This window comes from Cupressus sempervirens, chromosome 11 (assembly GCF_028749045.1).
Source record: "Cupressus sempervirens isolate cs-2001-9-10 chromosome 11, ASM2874904v1, whole genome shotgun sequence".
In the NCBI taxonomy this organism is placed as follows: domain Eukaryota; kingdom Viridiplantae; phylum Streptophyta; class Pinopsida; order Cupressales; family Cupressaceae; genus Cupressus; species Cupressus sempervirens.
In genome coordinates, this window is record NC_143128.1 from 268,043,602 (window position 1) to 268,064,959 (window position 21,358).

Here is a 21,358-nt window from a genome sequence, read left to right on the forward strand (position 1 = left end):
CTCTAAGAATAAGAAAGAACAATTAATCTAAATGGATGCATTATTAAACTATAATGAGATTAATATGGAAGAATATTAAGCTAAGAATGCAAGAGAAAATAAGCAAATATTCCAGCATAAGTTTGATGCAAATTCAATTCAACCTTCGTCATGAGGAATTGAAAGCTTCTTAAATAGAACCACAAAATCAATCGACGATCAAGATTAATCGAAATGGACGATCAAGATTGAAGATAAGAATCAGTCATAATGGAAAATTCCTTATGAAAAGGGAGTTAACTGATTGCTTTCAAGTGGAAAAAGGAGTTAATTGATTTGGTTTTGAGTGGAATAAGGAGTTAACTGATTTAATTCCTTTTCTGATTTTAGTTCACCCAAAGTTTCCATCTCTGAATTGAAGAGAAGATTCGGAAAGAATAATTAATTTAATAAAATAGAATATGACCTCATAAATGGATAAACTTTAATTAATTGAATAATTAAATTCAATAACTAAAAAGAGGAGATATCTTATTAAATCAAATATATTTAATTCCTTTGTACATTAGCTAAAGAGGTAATTTTAATTTATTTAAAGTATGAACACTTATAATTAAATAAAATTAAATCAATAGGTTTACTATAGCTAATTTGAGTCAATACTTAGGAATTAAATAAATAGTGTGATTAATGCAATTTACGATTTTTTTCGCATTTGACACTTAGGTCAAGTAGCAATTATTAGAATCAAAATCGCCTAGTAAAATAGGACTTAGGAAGAATTGAATAGACTAGAATTGGTTAATATGGCAATGTGTCAATTTTGGGGTATTATAGTTATCATTGATGTCAAAGTCTTAGTTGGCTAGATATGATGCTAATTCAGTAGAGTGTCATATTATTTGATTGATAGAGAGGATTTAAATTGATGAAGAGAATTTGAAGAAAGTATGATGATGACAGATTTGATAAGTATGGTATTCAATGGGAAACTAAATGAGTTGGAAAGTGATAAAGTAATATTGGTTTTATTGTTTTAAAATCATGTAATTCTATAATGTAATGATTAATTTTATGTATTCACTGAGCTATACAAGCTACATTGAGTGACAAGGTGTAAGGAGTATAGTATTTCCTAAGCTACTACAATTTTAACAGATTAAATCATGTATTACCCAAGTAAAATGTAACATTCAATAACTATGAGCTCCAAGAATAAGTAAAGAAAAATGGAATTTGAGGCTGACTTATGGCAAAAATAAAGGGTGTTTGAGAAGTTTAAAGGCATGAGTCAAAGTTAGTTACAAGATCAATGAATGGAGAAATACAATGAAGATAGATAATGATGGAGATTGAAACATGATAAGGTCAATGAGCACAAATTTCAATGAAATTTTTATTTTCTAAGTGACTAAGTACATTGAATCTATGACCTAAATATGTGTTTCAGAGCCAAATCAAAAAGAATATAGAAATAGAGAGTTTACTATTTAAGGAGATATTGGAACAAGTTTTGGTTTCTGGTTGAATGTTGAGTGGATGCAAATTATTGATAGAGAATAAGAGAAGGAAAGAAGCAAGGAGAACCAAGCATAATAGAAGGAAGATCAAGCAAGTTTGAGTAAAGCGAAATTGTAAAGGAGTAAATCATCCAACCAGAGATCAAAGAAGGAGGAAGACATGGCATAAGAGAGCTTTGAACAATAGTACTAAACCTAACAAATCATTTGATTGTTACTTTCTTACCATTGTAGTAGAAAAATAGTTTAACCAAGTGCACTAGTATTCATTTTCTTGCACCTATATCTACAAGAAAAAGGTTTTTTTTTTTTTTATGAGGCATTTTCCTTGGTCAAACCCTACTTTGGAATCAACCTTAATAATGGAATTGAAATAGAGAAAGCTAGCAAGTAGTAGAAATATATCTAACAACGAAGCTATTATATTCAATAGAAATGCAATTGTATTTGAAATGTAAACAAGTATATTGATGTAAAATCTTGGACTCAATAATGTAAATCAAAACCACAAATATAAATCAAAACCTCCATGATTTAATGCTTGAAATCCACCTTGAGGGAAGAATTAATAGATCTCAAAGATGAACAAAGGATCTTGAAGGAAGATCACACCACCATGATGGATAGATCTAGGGTTTGAATGATGAATCTTGAATACTTGAACCATAATCCTCTAAAGGATTGAATGCTTGAATTCTTGATCTTCAACATAGAACTTGAATGCTTTAATGGGTGATTATCTTCTCACTTGATTCACTTTCTTGAATTTTCTTGGGAGAAAACTTGATCTCAAAACTTGATTAGTTGATCATGAAAAGTGGACATGAAAATGAGAGAGGAAGGCTTCCTTTTATACTAGTCTAGGGCACAAACTTCTAGAGAGGTTGACATAGGAGAATTAAATTCCAATTAAGTCTTAACCACTTGAAATGGACCTAGATTAAATATAACTTAAGCATTTACTATACCAAAATTTGAAATTGCCAACCCAGAAGCAGCAAAACAAACTTTTGAACTTCTCCCCACATCCAAAAAACTTTTCGATGAAAAGGGGGACCTTGGCCAAGGTCAAGGTTGACCTTGACCCAAGGGTTTAGGACCCCTATAAAATGAGCCAGAAGGAAAAAATAGTGCCAATGGAGGCCCAAATAGAACCCTACACAGGCACAAAAGATGGGAAGGGGGAAAAATAGGAGACAACTTGATGAAGGCTCAAAACACCCCCTAAGGAGGGCTAAATGTTCTTAACATGGAAGTGCTTCTATTTTAAGATGATGTAGGTCACAAGCTAGAGTTTCTAAATAGAAAATTCAATATCTTTGATGATGAAGGAAATCAAATTGGAACTAGAATGCAAACTAAAGGTAATCTATTTCATCTTTATCCTACTATTGAGACACGTTTGTTTTCTAAAGTTGAGGATGTTTAGTTTTGACACAAGAATTTATGTCATGTAAACTTTTAGAATATAGTGAAGGTTAATTGAAAGCAAAGAGTTAGAGGCTTATCAAATTTTCATAAACCTAAGAATGCTATGTACAAAGAATGTTACCTCGGTAAGATGGCAAAGTGAAGTTTTTCTAGAAATTCACACACTTCTAATGATATTTTGGAATTAATGTATATTGATTTGTGTGGATGAGTGAGAGTTAAAAGTTACTATGGTGACATATACTCCATACTTTTTGTTGGTTATTACATTAAGATAATGACCGTTATGTTCATGAAGGTAAAATCACATACTTTTGGTATGTTTAAATGGTATAAAGATAGAGTTGAGAAAGAAACTAGTAAACATTTGAAATGTCTAAGATCTAATAGAGATGGTGAATTTATGTCTATTAAATTCACTAACTTTTGTGTTGAGAATGGTATCAAAAGATAGTTATTTGCACTCAGGACACCATGACAAAATTGAATTGATGAGAGAAGAAATAGATCAATTGTGGATTGTGCAAGGGCATTGTTGATTGAAAAATATGTTGCACAAATGTTCTAGAGAGAATCTATAAGAACTGTAGTCTATACTCTCAACCAATTTCAGTTTATGAAAGGAAAAAATAAGACATCCTATGAACTTTGGTATGGACATCCACCTAATGTGAGTTATTTCAAAAAAAAATGGAAGTGCATGTCACATTCACAAGGATTAAAGGAAGATAAATTTGATGCAAAAGGAGATGAAGGTATTTTCCTTTGATACTCACCTAAGATCAAAGCATATATATATTTTTTTAAATGTACTAACACAATTATAGAAAGTGAAAATGTAAGAATTGATATGGAAATCAAGAAGGGACTTGAAGATTACAACAAATTTTTATATGTGTATGAAGATGTACCTAATACATTACCTGAGTTACAATAGAGAGCTACCAAGTTACAACCTACTTTACCTTAGTAGAAGATAGTACAAATTGAGCAAGAAGTTGAACCCCAACTGAGTGAGAATAATGCTAAAAATCATATATTTGAACCTATGTTAGCTAAATATGTGAGAAAAAATCATTCACTTGAATAAATCATTGGATCTAGACACTTTGGAGTAATGACAAGAAGTAAGTTTATAGATAGAACATGCTTTATTGCTGATTTTGATCCTAGAACAATTAAGGCTACACTTGAAAATGAGGATTTGATAAATGCTATGAATGAAGAGATTGATCAGATAGAGAAGAATAACACATAGACACTAGTACTGAGACCTACATACAAGAATGTAATAGGAACTAAATGGATTTCTAGGAACAAGCTAAATGAAAATGGAGAAGTGGTGAGAAAAAAAGAAAGACTAATTTGCAAAGTTTATGCCCAAGAATAAGGAATTGATTATGGTGAGGCTTTTTCACCTATGGAAAGATTGAAAGGTGTAAGAGCACTGTTGACCTATACTACTTACAAGAAGCTAAAAGTTTATCAAATGGATGTGAAATCTATATTGTTGAATGGAATACTTGAAGAAGAAATCTACATTGAACAACTAGAAGGATTTTTTGATCCTATTCAAAAGAACCTGGTTTGGAAGTTGAACAAGGCACTATATGGGCTAACACAAGCACCGAGAGAATGGTATGAAAGGTTACATTCTATTTGATTAAAATTGGATATTCTAAAATAAGTGAGAATAGTAATCTATATTTGAAGAGTGAATCTAACAATATGGTGCTAATTGCTGAAATTTTTGTGGATGACAGTATATTTTTTGGAAAATGACTTACTATGTAAATCATTTTTCTAACCAAATGAGTAAATAATTTGATATGTCAATGTTTGGTGAGATCAAATTTTAATTGGATTACAAGTTCATCAAACAAATAATGGTATATATGTGACTTAATCTAAGTGTGTAAAGGAAATCTTGAAAACATATGGAGTGGATTAGTCAAGACCAGTCAAGAGGATGTTCAAATATCTTAAAGTGATAGGAGTGGATTACTATTTATGGTGATAACACTAGTGCAATGAATATATCAAATAATTTGGTGATGCATATTAAGATAGAGCATATATCAATCAAGTATCACTACTTGAGAGAGAAATTATAAGAAAATAAGTTAGGATTGAATATATGAAGCCTAAGGAAAAAATTATAGACATATTTACCAATCCACTACCTAAGGATTATTTTGAGTATCTAAGAAATAAATTGGGGGGTCCTTCCCCTATCCAAAATTCACTAAGTGAAAATGCATGTTATATCAATTCATGGATGAACAAAAATATCTCTTTGGAGTTTATGTAAGAGTTCACACATTATGTAAGATATCATATCCTAAGTCGAGGAAATGTTGAACATGTTGAAACTTAATGTTGATGAAGGAATAGACTAGGTATTCCTGATGATGAATTTTTTTGTAGAGAACTAGAATGGAAACCTCGAGCTATTAGGTTCTATTTTTTTTAATGCATACATTTTATTATCTTATGCAATGTTTTGTAATTTAAAAACATATGCTTATGTGCTTCCATCAATGCCAAAGAGGGAGATTGTTAGCCCCAATTGAGAATGCTATGAATGTATGTGAAAGAGTCATATCTATTGTTATGTTGTCACTAATGTCAAAGTCTTAGTTGGATAGACATTATGCTAATTTAGTAGAGTTCCATATCATATGATTGATGAAGAGGATTTGAAGAAATTATGATGATAATGATAAAGTTGATAAGTATGGTATTCAATGGGAACTTGAATAAGTTGTACAGTGATAATGTAATATTGGTTTTATTATTTTACAATCATATAATTGGGTAATATAATGATGAAGTTTGTGTATTTAGTGAGCTATACAAGCTACACCAATTGACAAGGTGAAAAAAGGAGTATAGTATTGCTTAAGCTACTACAATGTTAACCGAGTAAATTATTTATTAACCATGTGATGTATTACCTGAGTAAAATGTAATGTTCATCTAGTATGAGCTAGAAGAACAAGTAAAGAAAGATGGGATCTGAGGCTGACTTATGTTGAAAATAAAGAATCTTTGAGAAGTTCAAAGGCACAAGTCAAAGTTAGTTACAAGATCAACGTCTTGTGAAATAAAATAAAGATCTTATGATGAATAATGAAACATGATAAGGATGAGCATAAGGTTCAATGAAAGTTCTATTTTCTAAGTGACTAGGTGCATTGAATCTAAGATCTACGAATGTGGTTAAGCATAAAAATTTGGAAGAATCTGAAAGAAAAGAGTTTACTATTTAAGGAGATGTTGGAACAAGTTTTGGTTATTGCTTGAATGTTGAATGGATACAAATTATTGACAAAGAATAATAGAAGGAAAGAAGCATGGAGAACTAAGAAGAGAAAAAGGAAGATCAAGTGGAGTTTGAGCAAAGTGAAAGTGTGAAGGAGTGAATCATCCAAGCAAATATTAGAGAAGGAGGAAGACAAAGTAGAATAGAGATTTGAACAAGCAAGATAGTACTAAACCTAACAAATCATTTGACTATGACTTTCTTACCATTGTAGCAGAAAAATATCTTAACTGAGTGGAACTAACAAGTCCCTAAAATCCTATATGGTAACATCAATTAGCAGTATTTATATTATCCCCAATTGATAATGTAATTATTTTTTAATCCCCAAATGATAATGTAATTGATAGTGGGAGATTATTAGATGATGATGCTAAGAATGTATTCAAAAGAGTCATATTAGTTGTTATATTGTCATTGATGTCAAATTCATAGTTGGCTAGACATTTTGCTAACTTGGTTAAGTACCATATCATTAGATTGATGAAGAGGATTTGAAGAAAGTATAATAAAGATAAAAGTGATATGTAAGGTACTCAATGGGTACTTGAATGAGCTAGATATTGATTATGTATTATTGATTTGATTATTTTTCAATCATGTATTATCGCAATATATTGAATAACATAAGCTCAACCAAGTGACAATGTTAATGAAGGGAGATTGTATTTATTGAGTGACTATAGTATTACTGAAGTGATTGGCAAAGAAAAATGAGAAACAATATGTTTCCCAAGCGACTCAGTATTAGCTGAGTTATATGTTGTTATATTTATAGAGTGATAGTTAAATAAACAAGTTTTGAAAATTAGAATCTAAGGCCAACTTTTGATGAAATTTTGGAAAGTTTGGGATGGTGTAAGGCACAATTCAAAGTTTTTTCCAAGATCAATGATTGTGAAAATTCAAGAAGGATATGATAATGGAAATTGAAGAAGGATAAGGATGTGCACAAAGTTCTATACAAGATATATTTTTTGAGAATTTCTAAATTTATTGTATGAAGTTTTTTGAATCTAAAATTTTTGCATGAACCTAATCTCAATGATTGTGATTAAGATGCAAAATATGGAAAGATCTAGAAGCTTGAAGATAAATATTTAAGGAGGAGAACATAGGTTGTGAATTTCATGTTGTTGGTTAGATGTTGATTATGTTGTGATCAAATACAAGAGAGAAGATCAATAGTGCAAATTTGATGAAGGAGAAAGAAGCTTGTCAAGCCAAGTCAACCATGCAATGGAAGTAGAAAGAAAAGGTATTAATTAGCCAAGTTCAAGTATAGAGTGAAAGAAGAACCAAGACAGAGAGATCAGTCAAAGACAAAAGCAATAATAGAGATTTGAAATAGCAAATGTAGTTTTTATTCTTAATAGATCATTTTATACTATTACTATTTAACCATTGTAGCATAAAATCTTAGAAGTACCAAGTGGAACTAACAAGTCTATGAAATCCTATTTGGTAATTAGTGGTGTTTGTAAGTCCTTTAAATTAGGCCACTCTTTTTTAGTTAGGCATAGTGAGTGATAAGTCCTAGATGATCTTTTGTTTGAATCCTCTAACAAGGTCACATTAATCATGTGTATGTAACGTTTAACAAGGTTGGATCCTAGCTAAGCTCACTTCAAATGAGTGAAAATTTTTGGATTTCCAATCCTAGGTGGTTTTTCCCTTCACAAGGTTTTCAAATTAAAGATCATGGTGTTAATTATGTGAATGTTATTTGTGTTGCAAGTTGGTTTACATGTTTTACAATTTTCTTCAACTAGGTAATAACTAAGTGTATGATTTTTATTTGGTATTGAAATGTCTGAAGGGACTATATGATAAGTGGACATAAGTAATCCACCCCCCCCCCCCCCCCCCCCCCCCTCTTGGACATGATCAAGGAGTGATAAGGTCTAGATAATATTTATGTTAAACCCTCTAACCAGGTCAAACTAAAAATGTACATATAAACTTTTAACAAGGTTGACTCCTAGAAAAGCTCACTTTAGAAGAGTCAAATTATTTGAGTTTTCAGTCTCATGTGGTTTTTCCCTTTATAGGATTTCCATGTTTAATCATGGTGTCGAATGTGTGAGTATTATTGTGTTGCAAGTTGAGATATTTACTTAATACTATAATTCAATAATAAATAGGTAACAATAAGGTAAAAGCTAAGTTATATTTGTGATACTTAGTAATAAAAAAAATAGTGAGATAATAATATGAAGAAAACTGATTACAAGTTTGAATTGTGAAGTTGAATGAGATCACTGATTTATTTATTTTGATTTTTATGAAGTTATATTGGTACTAAAGTATTTGAAATGCATGTAGGATAACTAGACATAACTTATTCACCCCCGCGCCCACCCACACCCCACACCCCACACCCTCACCCCCCCCCCCACCCCCCCCCCCCCCCCACCCCCCCACCCCCCCGCCCCCCAGCCCTGACCCCCTGAGATATCTAACAAAATAAACCTAATTAACCTTAGTTAGTTAGTGGCTATGTTTATTAGGGTGAGAGTTGTTAGAAATAGATAATATTGAATCAGTATTTTCAATCTTTTTGCCCACAACTAGATATTATTAACTACTTTAATACATGCATGAGAAAGTAAACCAATAATGGTGAACAATATACAACCATGCACAAAGAGAGCTCATAACACCATATTTTGTTAACTAGGGGAAAACCCCAGTGGGGATGAAACCCACACGATGATTCACTATATAAAAGAATCTAGTTAAGGATATTGACCTTGTTAGGAGTCTACAAAGAATGTATAGTGTCTCAAGTTATTGTTAGGAAACTAGGCATTGTTAGAAGCCTCAACCCTATTAGGAGTTGGTGGATCACATACAAATGTGTGCAAGAACAGCCCACTGCCCTAACATGCAACTAGACAATAAGTTCTTCAAGAGAATAGATATACATACAATACTAGATCACTTGTTGTACTTCACAATTCTTCTAATTGTCGGTTCTTAATACAAGGAGTAATTGCACACATATCAATTTGCATCATATCTTGCATCACATAACATTACTTCACATCACATATCATAATATCGCATACACATTAACTTCACAATTAAAGTTCTTTACTTATATCAAACATATCAATAAATTCTTCCTTAGTTAGCTAACATATCATCCTTAGAGTTAGCTCATCAAGATTTAGTAATCAAAACAATTATGCAAGTCATACAAGTCAATTTGCTGACATTCTTTATTCTACACTGTGAGATAACTGCATCAATATTTCCTCCATAACTTCAGCTAGGTTGCTCATATAAACATGCACACCGATATGCCTCATCAGGATGATGTCATGCATCTAGGGTTAACTATGCAAGAGAATATTCCAAGGGAATATTTTGCTATCAACAAATCTTGTCATGCTATTGTAACATTATCTAATACTTAGACAATTTTCCTTTACAAATAATCATAACTAAACTGCAAAACATATGTTGTCATAAATGACAACCACATATCTCACCTTATTTCATTAATTGGTCATATTGCCAACAATCTCCCCCTTTGGCATTGATGGAAACATTTTGAGAAAATTGGCTAAGTCCCAAACATGTTGTCATACCAATCAAAGTAAATAACCATAACATAGTAAAAACATTGTATTCATGTTTTGAAAAAGGTTACATCCCTTATAGCTCTAGTTACAAGGTTTTCTTAAAGCAAAGATTACTAGTATACTTCAAGATACAACTATATAACTTACATTTACAATTGCAATTACAATTTTCCTTATTTCTCCCCCTTTGACATCAATGACAAAGGTGTAAAAAAAAAGAAAATCCTATCAAAATCTAAAAGTTGCATCAAAACTTGGAGAAAAAATCACTGAAGTTAGTCTTCAACTACGCAAGGTGTTTCTTCCAACTACCTTTTAGTGCATTAGACACATTGATTAGCGCACATAAAGCATATGTGGCTAACTCTGTTGCATTCAAATCTATAGCTACAAACTTTTCATATGAGGTCTTGGCTGCCAAACATTCCTCCAACTAATTTTGTAACAATGTAATCTGTGGGGATAAATGGTCCCTCAAAAGAGTAAATCTTCATAAAGCTTTCTCCTTTTCTGCTTGTATATCTTGGATGCTATCATGAATTGTTTGCATTGTATGCTCAAAGGTTTCTAGTTTCTAATTCTATTTCAAAAAGTTATCAATGAGCGTTTGAAGCTCAGTTACCTTCTCTTTGATTTGTTCATCAAAACTATGAAGGTGAAGGTATGCCATGTTGCACTTAGCATATATCTGCTTCCTTTCCTCCATACTCTACCTTAATGCCTTAATGCATACATTTAGTGTTTATATATCATTTCTTATATTTTTAATCATGGTATTAAGAAGTTCACCATCATGCTCAATCTGTGCTTGAATTGTAGCAACATTGGTAAGCATTATAAACTCATTATCAAAGGTTTTGCACAAAATTGGTGTTCTATGTTGAATGTCTACAGGTGTATCAATAGAACTTACTGTCTTTTCCAATCTATCCAAAACTAAGGTTAAATTCTTCTCAATAGACTTGATTGATTTCTAGGTAAAAGCACAAAGCTCTGTCATCGTTTGTGATATCTTGTACCATTTCGACCGAAACCCTTTCGGTCGTAACGGATCCGACCATACACACGTGGCAGTTTCGCGTGCCTACATGGCACGTACTATTTCGGCCGAAAGCATTTCGGTCGAAACACCGAGTCGGAATAAAACCCGGCCAAAACCTCTAGCGGCTATCATTGTTACTGTTGCGGTTCCTGGATGTTTGGAGAGCGGGTTAAGGGTTTCGGCCATAACTGGTTGGTGGTTTTTTCCTCCCCATTTTTTAATAGTTTTTAAATGTATTTTTTGATTAATAGATGTTAATCGTACTTAAAATAGTTGTTTTTGATGTATTTTGTAAGTGAAATGCTTTAAATTGTTTATTTTTTAATATGTTTAAATTATTTAAATTATTTTAGATTATTTTAGAATGGTATTTAAATTAATTTGTTAGCAAAAATGTAGTTAAACATGAGATAAAAACATAGAAAAACATTAATTAAAAGTGTAGAAAAACATTAAGTTAAAATATAGAAAAATATTAGGAAAAACATTAGGGTAAAATATAGAAAAACATTAGTTAAAAGTGTAGAAAAACATTAGGTTAAAATTTAGAAAAACATTAGGAAAAACATTAGGTTAAAATATAGAAAAATATTAGGTTATGAGGTAAACATGTAAAAAAATATTAGTAAAAAATGTAGCAAACCTTTAGGGAACATTATTCAGTTTCTAACATAACCTGATGGATCTAGAGGTGAAACAATAATATCTTATGATGAAATTAATTTTGACATTAAATACACCTTCTAATAGAACCTTATATTAACTACAATCATAACCCATACCACATTCAAACCATAACATAGGCCCTCTACTAACCGAATGAACCACACTTAGATATTGATGATGTTCATTTTAACAACTAGTTATTGTTAGGTAATAATGATTCTTAAATTACCAAATGACACATAACGACCTCATGATATATTTCTAGGTATTTTTATCCATGTATATGTTAAGGGGACCTAGGGACTCCTACTAGGTCATTACGTCTGTTATAGGTTGTAATAGGTATTCATATGTTTACTAGCACATAATAGGTATTGTCAAGTAATAATGAGTCTTACATTACCAAAAAACACATTACTTGATCACTTATGTCAACTGCATTTTTCAATACGTTATCCATACATGTGTGTCTTAAGGGGACATAAGAGTCATAATAAGTCATACTATTTTTTTATAGGTTCTAATAAATCTTAATATGTATTATTAGGATATAATAGGTCTTATTAGGTAATGATGATTCTTACATTACCAAATGACACATAACGACCTCATGATACATTTTTAGGTATTTTTATCCATATATATGTTAAGAGGACCTAGGGACTCCTACTAGGTCATTACATCTGTTATAGGTTGTAATAGGTATTCATATGTTTACTAGCACATAATAGGTATTGTCAGGTAATAATGAGTCTTACATTACCAAAAAACACATTACTTGATCACTTGTGTCAACTGTGTTTTTCAATACGTTATCCATACATGTGTTTCTTAAGGGGACATAGGAGTCGTAATAGGTCATACTATTTTTTATAGGTTCTAATAAATCTTAATATGTATTATTAGGATATAATAGGTCTTATTAGGTAATGATGATTCTTACATTACCAAATGACACATAACAACCTCATGATACATTTTTAGGTATTTTTATCCATATATATGTTAAGGGGACCTAGGGACTCCTACTAGGTCATTATGTCTGTTATAGGTTGTAATAGGTATTCATATGTTTACTAGCACATAATAGGTATTGTCAGGTAATAATGAGTCTTACATTACCAAAAAACACATTAAGATCACTTATGTCAACTGCATTTTTCAATACGTTAACCATACATGTGTGTCTTAAGGGGACATAGGAGTCGTAATAGATCATACTATTTTTTTTAGGTTCTAATAACTCTTAATATGTATTATTAGGATAAAATGGGTCTTATTAGGTAATGATGATTCTTACATTATCAAATGACACATAACGACCTCATGATACATTTCTAGGTATTTTTATCCATATATATGTTAAGGGGACCTAGGGACTCCTACTAGGTCATTACGTCTGTTACAGGTTGTAATAGGTATTCATATGTTTACTACCACATAATAGACTGACCTTACTATCAACCTTAATAAAACTATATCCCATTTACTTTATTAACATTCTTAACTCTAATTCAAACTACTAAATTAAATCATGAGTTCTAAATTGTAAACTAACATTTGATAACTAAACTCATTTACTTATCTAGTAACAAATTTTTCTATCCCTATGTCCTAACTCTCATCTACACTCCCCATAATCATCAAAGCATTTACATCAAAATTTAGATTTTAGTCAAGAATTATATTTTTTTATTGCATGTATGTACATGTGTACACTTAGTTATCATTTAATCAAGATATTTTATTTTATTTTTATTACATATACATGTACATGTACGAATATTTATTTTTCACATTTGCATGAGCACATTACAATGTACATTAGATATGGTCTCTAAGATAATTTGTTTTAAAATACATATGTATGTTACATGATTGTTCATTTAGCACCATACATTTAATTTTGTGTATTTATATGTACATGTGTTGCAAATTAAATTTAACTTTTAATTATTTTAATTTAAATAGACTTGTATGTTTATATTTGTATATATATGCATGTGCAGATCTCTAGATATTTATCACTCAGATTGTAGCTTCACATTCATATTCTCATATTTATTTTCATATATACATTATGGCATCTGGTTCTGGGGATCGTGCTCCTGCATCCTCAGGGGATGCCAGTGTTCATGGTGGGGGTTAGAGTGTTGAGTTTGGTACAGCACGTAGATCGACCTCCACCCATGATAGACAATAGTTATTTAGAGATACAGTGGCGAGATTATCTCGTGCTATGCAGGTTTTCGATACCTTGCTTTCCTCTTCTACCACCCTCCCTAATAGGGAGAAGGTCATAGCGATGTGAGAGGAGTTATTTTGTATGATTCAGATAGTTGAATCATACAACCCTTTTGATGATATGAGCATTGAGACATTTTATTCTTCTTTATCTCGCAGTGTCACTGGCACTGTGAAGTACACAGAGATTGATACTGAGGTTTCCACCGACATGTTGAAAACCATGTTTCCATCTTATGTAGATCGTCGCAGAGTCAGAGGCTACTCTGCGACGAAGTGTACTGATCCACTCATCACACCATTGATGTATCCTCGTTGGTTGGCTACTCATCATAGATGGCCACAGAAGGATGAGTTCCCCCTATATTTCTGCAAACAATTGTTTGCAAATTTTCATTTACACTATGATGTTGACTATACAGATTATCCAGGGTATGTTGGGCAGGGTCAGGGGAGACTTTCTGATAGATTTAGGCCTACGGACTCTCCTGCGCCCGTTAACAAACGGGCAATGGTGGGTCCAAACCTTTTGGTTATGCCGAGAGGTCCACAGATGGCTACTGCAGGTGAGAGTGTTCCTGATGACACAATTAGGACACAAATTTTTTTGAGCATTGCCACCATCGCCACAGAGTTACATGAGATTTCTTCTGATCGATGTAGTCGATATATGCTATGGTCTCAAGGTACCACTCCCACAGCTGCATCATCTAGCACACTTGTTGATGATGATTATGGAGTTGCAGACATACCTTCTCCTGTAGACATTTCTGCAGTCTTAGAGGTGGATGCATTGCATCATTTGGCATCATATTTAGCATCTGATCTGATTCCACTTTGTGACATGAGCTCTCAGATTAGACATATTTTGTCACGTACAGTAGTCCTAGAGGATTCACAGAGGCAGGAGGACATTCCTGCACCTTCTACTACTCCTACTGCTACACAGGCCCAGGCTACAACACTAGCCCCAGCTACTCAGGACCCTACAACACCCCCCCTACTCAAGATCTCAGTGGCACCATACAGCCTGGTCTATTTACTTCCATGCTTTCAAATCAGGGCCACACTATTGACTTGGATGCTGATACTATTTTTTCATTACATGATTCAGATATCAGTCAGATCGGCAGAGCATTACATAATGCTACAGTAAATATCTCTATATGTTTAGATTTATTTTTATTATAGTAAATAATATGTTTATATGTTTAAATTAATGTATATGTGTGTGTTTGTGTATGTGTTATAGGGTTTGAGTGATAGTATGTTACGTTTTGCTGATCTGCAGACACCGACAGATCCTACATGTCATGAGTCCCAGGTATGTTACAATATATATATATATATATATATATATATATATATATATATATATATATATATATATATATATATATATATATATATATATATATATATATATATATATATATATATATTTGATTTATATACATGTAGATCTTGATATAATTTGTCTATACACATAATTAAATGGTTCACTTGTTATCATTTGACACAGGGTTCAAATGCAGCTGATAGACCCTTTTGGGGACTAGACCCTTTTGGGGACAAGGCCCAGGATCAGGAGGGGGGATGTAGCTGATTAGATCATATGTGGCCTTTTATTTTATTACACACATGTTATGTCTAGATACATATTTATATGAACAGTTTGATGTTTTATATGTTATTTCCATATGCATACATTTTATATCCAAACACTTTGATGTCTTATATGTTATTTTCAGATACATGGTTTATATGGACACTTTGATGTTTTATATGTTATTTCTAGATACGTGTTTATATCATGGACACTAAATGATGTTTTATATGTTATTTCCAGATACATGTTTATATGGAGATTTTGATGTTTTATATATGTTATTTCCAGACATTTGATCTACATGATCTATTTTTATACATTTGATATGGGTACATTATATTCTCCAGATATATGCACATGTATGTTATTGATCTTTTAATGTAGATGTCTATTTTATTGATCTTTTGATGTCTTCATCTTTTATGTAACTTATGTATGTGTTATGCACATGTTTCTATATGTTATTCATATTTTCAATATTCAAGTTTACATGTATATGTATAGTTATTCATCTTAATGCCTTAATCTAAGAGTAATTAACTATATAATTTTAATGGTCGATGTACATAACAATATAACATATATTTAATGACATGTCTTAATTAACTATTTGATTAACTATATTTAGTCTAATTATATTTAATGTAGATCATGTATTAACTATATTTAATGACATGCCTTAATTAACTATAATTAACTATATTAAATCTAATTATATTTAATGTCTTAATAATTAACTCTATTTAATGACTCAATTAACTGTATTTAATGACATACATTCTTAATTAACTATAATTAACAGCATTTAATTAATAAAATATAATGTACATGTAATATGTAACATAGTTCATATAACATATACATGTAAGAACATAACGATTATATACAAACATAAAGAATGTATCATATAAGAACATATAAAGATTATATGTACATTCAAATACATACAAATACTAAAAAGGTTGTCTTAAGGGGAGGTCCTAAGAGACCTAGTCTTAAATGAGATATCCATGTCAAATTTAAATAAAAATAACAATACATGTCTAATTTTGCATATGCAAGATAAATGATCCAATGTACAAAAATTTATAAAACAAATATCCTATCAATATTAAATATGAAAGTATAAGAGCTATACAGGCATAACTCAACTAGAGCTCCACAATAAGTACATAGGTAAACTAGAGCTCCACAAACAATGTATTGTTAGGATCCTCTCTACTTTTTATTATCTCTAGAAGTTTTTCATGTTCTTCAATAGGCAATTTCCACTTTTGATTTCCACGACGTCCTTTTCTTTGTACTGCTTCAAATTGTAATTTGGTTGCTATAACATGGTTACTGTAGTGTAAAACCTTTTCTCTAGGCTTGTATTCAATAAATTCAATACCACTACCAATTACCCTTGTTTGTTGATAATATGTTCCTTCAATAACAACTGATCCAATTGGATATGACTGTTCATCAGCATTTATAGTTCCTTCTAGCAACTTGTGTTTTGCTTTTGTGCATCTTAAAAGATAATAGTCCACATTTTCTACATTATCTGGTAAGGCTTGAACTGCAAAAATATCTCCTGCATGTATATAAAAAGATAAATATAAATTAATTTTAAAACAAATATACATGTATATTAATTTATATATATGTATATATGCACACAAACCTGCCACAACTAAATTAGAAATGCACTCATAATCAGTTGAATATACAGGACATGAATGTCAATGTCAATGTCAACATCTTCAAAAGGAGGCTTTCTAACTATCTCCTTCAAATCCCAATGTGAAACATATCCATTCTCAATATTTTCACATGCACTCACTACATTTTCCTTAATGCAGTCATCACAAAAACATGTTTTCTCTCTTACTTTAAGTACTAGAGGTTTATGGTTTCCTGTAGTCATCACTTGATGTAAACTTTTAATTCCAGGAATCGTTTGATGATTGTAAGGATTAGATCGATCTATATCTGTTACAAATACAAAAACTAATTGAAATATTTCAAAATAAATATTTAATTAAAAACTCAACTTGATTTGAAAAAGACATTAAAAATAAATATAACTTAGTTCACCTTTCACCTCCAAAAAGTAACGCTTATTGTATTCAGTGTCTCAAGTAGCAAAATGAACTTTGCACCATTCAACAATTTGATTTGTGCTCTCTATCCTATTCCCTGTATGTACATAAAATATGCATGTATATATAAAATTTAAAATATATGCTATTAGAGTATTAAACATCATTTAAAAAATGCATATATTTACCTGCAAGTTCATGTTGTCGAAGCACACGTTTTATACATGCTCCCCTTTTCCATGTCCACTTTCAAAGAAATTCCATAAAAACTTAACATTGGTTCTAGCATGTTGCATTGCTAACCAATTAAATGCTTTTTCAGATTTGAATTGTCCTGTGAACGTGAAACATGATAAGTATCTACAATTATCCAAGTACATATATTAAATAGAAATAGACATGTCCAAATAAATACAAGTTAAAATAAAGTTAAATAAATGTGTAACTATTTCGTGTATACTAACTTGCACATTCATCAGACCAAATCTAGTGCTCTGAAACATTTATTCCACGATTTCTGAGATCTTTAGAGAACATTGCAAAACAATGAGCCACATAACTCCTGTCATGAACTTTATCATCACTAATATAGAAATGAACCTCTTTGATGATGATGTGTTCATTTTCATCCAATCTTTCTATCTGATCCACCTCAAATTGTGCATGTCTATAGGTCACTTGCACAAATATTGCAACTTGTTCAGAATGATAATATTGGCTTTGGAGCTCTGTATGAGGTGCAAATGTATAATTCTCAAAAAAATCTACAATTGAAAGGATACAACCAGGTGGAAAACAATTTTTGGAATCACGAAACTGTTTAGCTTGCCATCGTGCACCATGACAATGTTGGATATGTGGATATATCAATGGATGGAACTTGGCCATGAACTCATCATAATGCAATTCACTCTCCTTCAATACAATTTTTCTGGATTCATCCCCTCTATTATTTTGGTATGTCTCATATTCACATCTCATCCATGAAACTGGTGTGGATTCATTAATATTCTCAACTTGCATAATTTCAGAAAATTTTTGTAAATCTGCACAAACTTCACACTGATTTTTGATGCATTGCACTTTGAATTCATCTGAATCTTCTAATTTATCACATAATATGGACCTCACAAATTGTGTTGTACTACTAGGGATGACCAAATTAGGATCAAGTATTGCCATAACTTTTTTAAATGATTGCAAGTGTAGACCAAATTCAACATGATTTCTACAACAAGTTTCTCGCATCTTATTTATGCATACAAAGGAAGGACGTAAACTCTCAAACATTCTCTGACATATTTTGACATTTGAAAATTCTTGTTTTAATGCTTCAAAAAGTTCACTTTGAGTTATATCTATGAAATGTTTTGGATGTTCAATTTTGGCCCCTATTTCTTGATCTTTAATTTGTATAGTATCACGCCTATTGGAAGAAACACGACAATGTGTGGTCTAAAATTCAATAACTTGTCTTTTTACTTCTTCAAAAATCCTGTCTTTTCAAGGAACTCTACAAATATTCACCCAGTTATTCTCAATGTTATCATCTAGCATATTTCTCCTCTTGATGTATCTTTGGACAGTTCTTCTAGATATATGTAGTACATCAGAAATTGCACGTATCTATTTTCTATGTGTCAATTTTTTACTAGATATAGCAGTCATCAATGCTCTACGTGCATTACTCAAATCACCTCCTCGAGTTGTGTTGTCAATTTTGTTATAAGCATTTTGCAAATTTTCAACTATTGTTTTATTAATATTATGAGCATGGCTTTTCCTATTATCAACACCCAACAACTCTAAGACAGGTCTCATATCTCTTCTCCTAAATAACTTGACAAATAATTGTGCCTGTCCAAATATACTTTTATCCTTGAAATATTCATCCCACATGTTCTGACAATGCCTTTTGATAGTGTTATCATTTATCATATCTTTAGATGGAATTTGGTTAAAAAGTAGTTCTTCATCCAAATCCATCAAATTTTTTATGCTTTCTAATTTGTCTCTATCAATAGAACTGCCAATTTCTTCCTCTTCATTACTTTCATTTTCTTCATGAATCTCATCATGTTCAGGAATTTCAGTAGGTTGTTTTTGAGCATGTTTTTTATGGCCTTTCATTTTGTCATCTCTTTTTCTATCATATTTCCTTGATCTTTTCCTTTTACTACCCATTGAATATTTCAATCTATCGAAAAGAAAAAAGAAAAAAATTAGATTTCACTAAATATCAGCTAATGGTTCAATATATAATACATAAAAATAAAAATAATTAGAATAGAAAAAAAGCACCTTCAAAATATTCGATCCTTTGCAATATTGATTAAATCCGCAAAACAATTGTTCAAAATTGCTTCAAAATTAATTGTTTTTTGCAAATCTTCTTCCAATTTTTGCTGTCCCTGTATATTTAATTTTTGCAAAAAGATAAAAAAATATTTTTTTATATCAAAAAGTCACACTAACCGCTAGCGGTTTCTCAAGCCGAATGGGGGTTTCGGCCGAAACCGTTTCGGCCGAAATAGTTTCGGCCGAAACAGTTTCAGCCGAAATAGTCTATGTGGTAGCCTATGTGGCAGCCAAACAAGCAAAAATTAGAACTTCTGTAAACATCTCTCTTTGAAGGTCAATTTGACCTACTAAATTGAAGTATTTTTTAAAACTAAAAATGTGCTTTTGTAGTTCTTGGAGTCACGATTATGATTGTATAATTTTTTTAAAGTTTTGATTATGAATAATATGTTATAATTTGAAAATATTACAAGTAGGTATCTTAAGATTCAGGAAGATGTCTATTCAAAAATAAGAAAAAAATAGTAAATCATGTTAAAATTTTAATTTTTTTTATGGTGCACTAGAGGAGAGAGTCTTCTTCAAGAATATGTAATTTTTTTTTTTAAAATGTAGATTTGATGGAAAAAGTTTGACAGGAGAAAAAAATTGTCTATTTCTAATAACTTTGACTTTGACCAGTTATAACTTCAAAAATATTAGCCTAATTTCAATTTTTCTTTTTCGGTGCATTAGGTATACACGTTGACTCTAACATATTCCAAAATCAAACCAAAATATGAACATTTGCATATATTTGTTTGACAGGAAAGAAACTCTATATTTTTAGTATTTTTAAAAAATTAAAAAATACAGTTTAAAAATTCAAAAATAAATAAAATTTTCACTCAATTTTCTTAAAAAAGTTTATAGACATAAACTTCATCCAATTTTACACATTTCATTAGTTTACATCATCTTCAAATTCGTAGCACAATGCCACTTTTATTTCGTTAAAGTTGAAGACTTTAAATTCTGATATCACTTCTTTATAAAAGGTGACACAGGTTTGTGCTTTTACCCTTCTTCTTTTCAAGGAGTTTACTTAAAGAAGATATAAGGTTTTGTGCCTCATCTTCTTCATCTTACTGTACTACTATTGTAGTGACCATTGTTGCTTGTGTAGGTGGTGTAGATGGTTTTACTACTTCTATGGTTGTAGGCACACTTGTAGTAGCTACTTCAGTGTTAGATTCAAATTTCTTTGAAGAAGGTGCATCTTCTTCCTTTTTCTCCTATTCTTTTTCCTCATTAGATGAGTTGCTATAATCAACAATATTTCCAACAATGTCAGGGCCAAAATCTTTAAATGTGTCTTCAGTTCTATCAATTGTCACATTGGTGTTATCTACTTGCATAGATTCATGACCAATGGTAATGTGTGGTGAATCACTTGGTTGCTCAAAACTATGAGGTGGACTATCTGTTACCATAGTAGGGCTTTTCTCCTCTGTCTATGCACTCTTCTCAAACTCCTTAGGCATAGGGTTTTCCTTCTTTGGCTATGCACTCTCCTTAGACTCCTTAG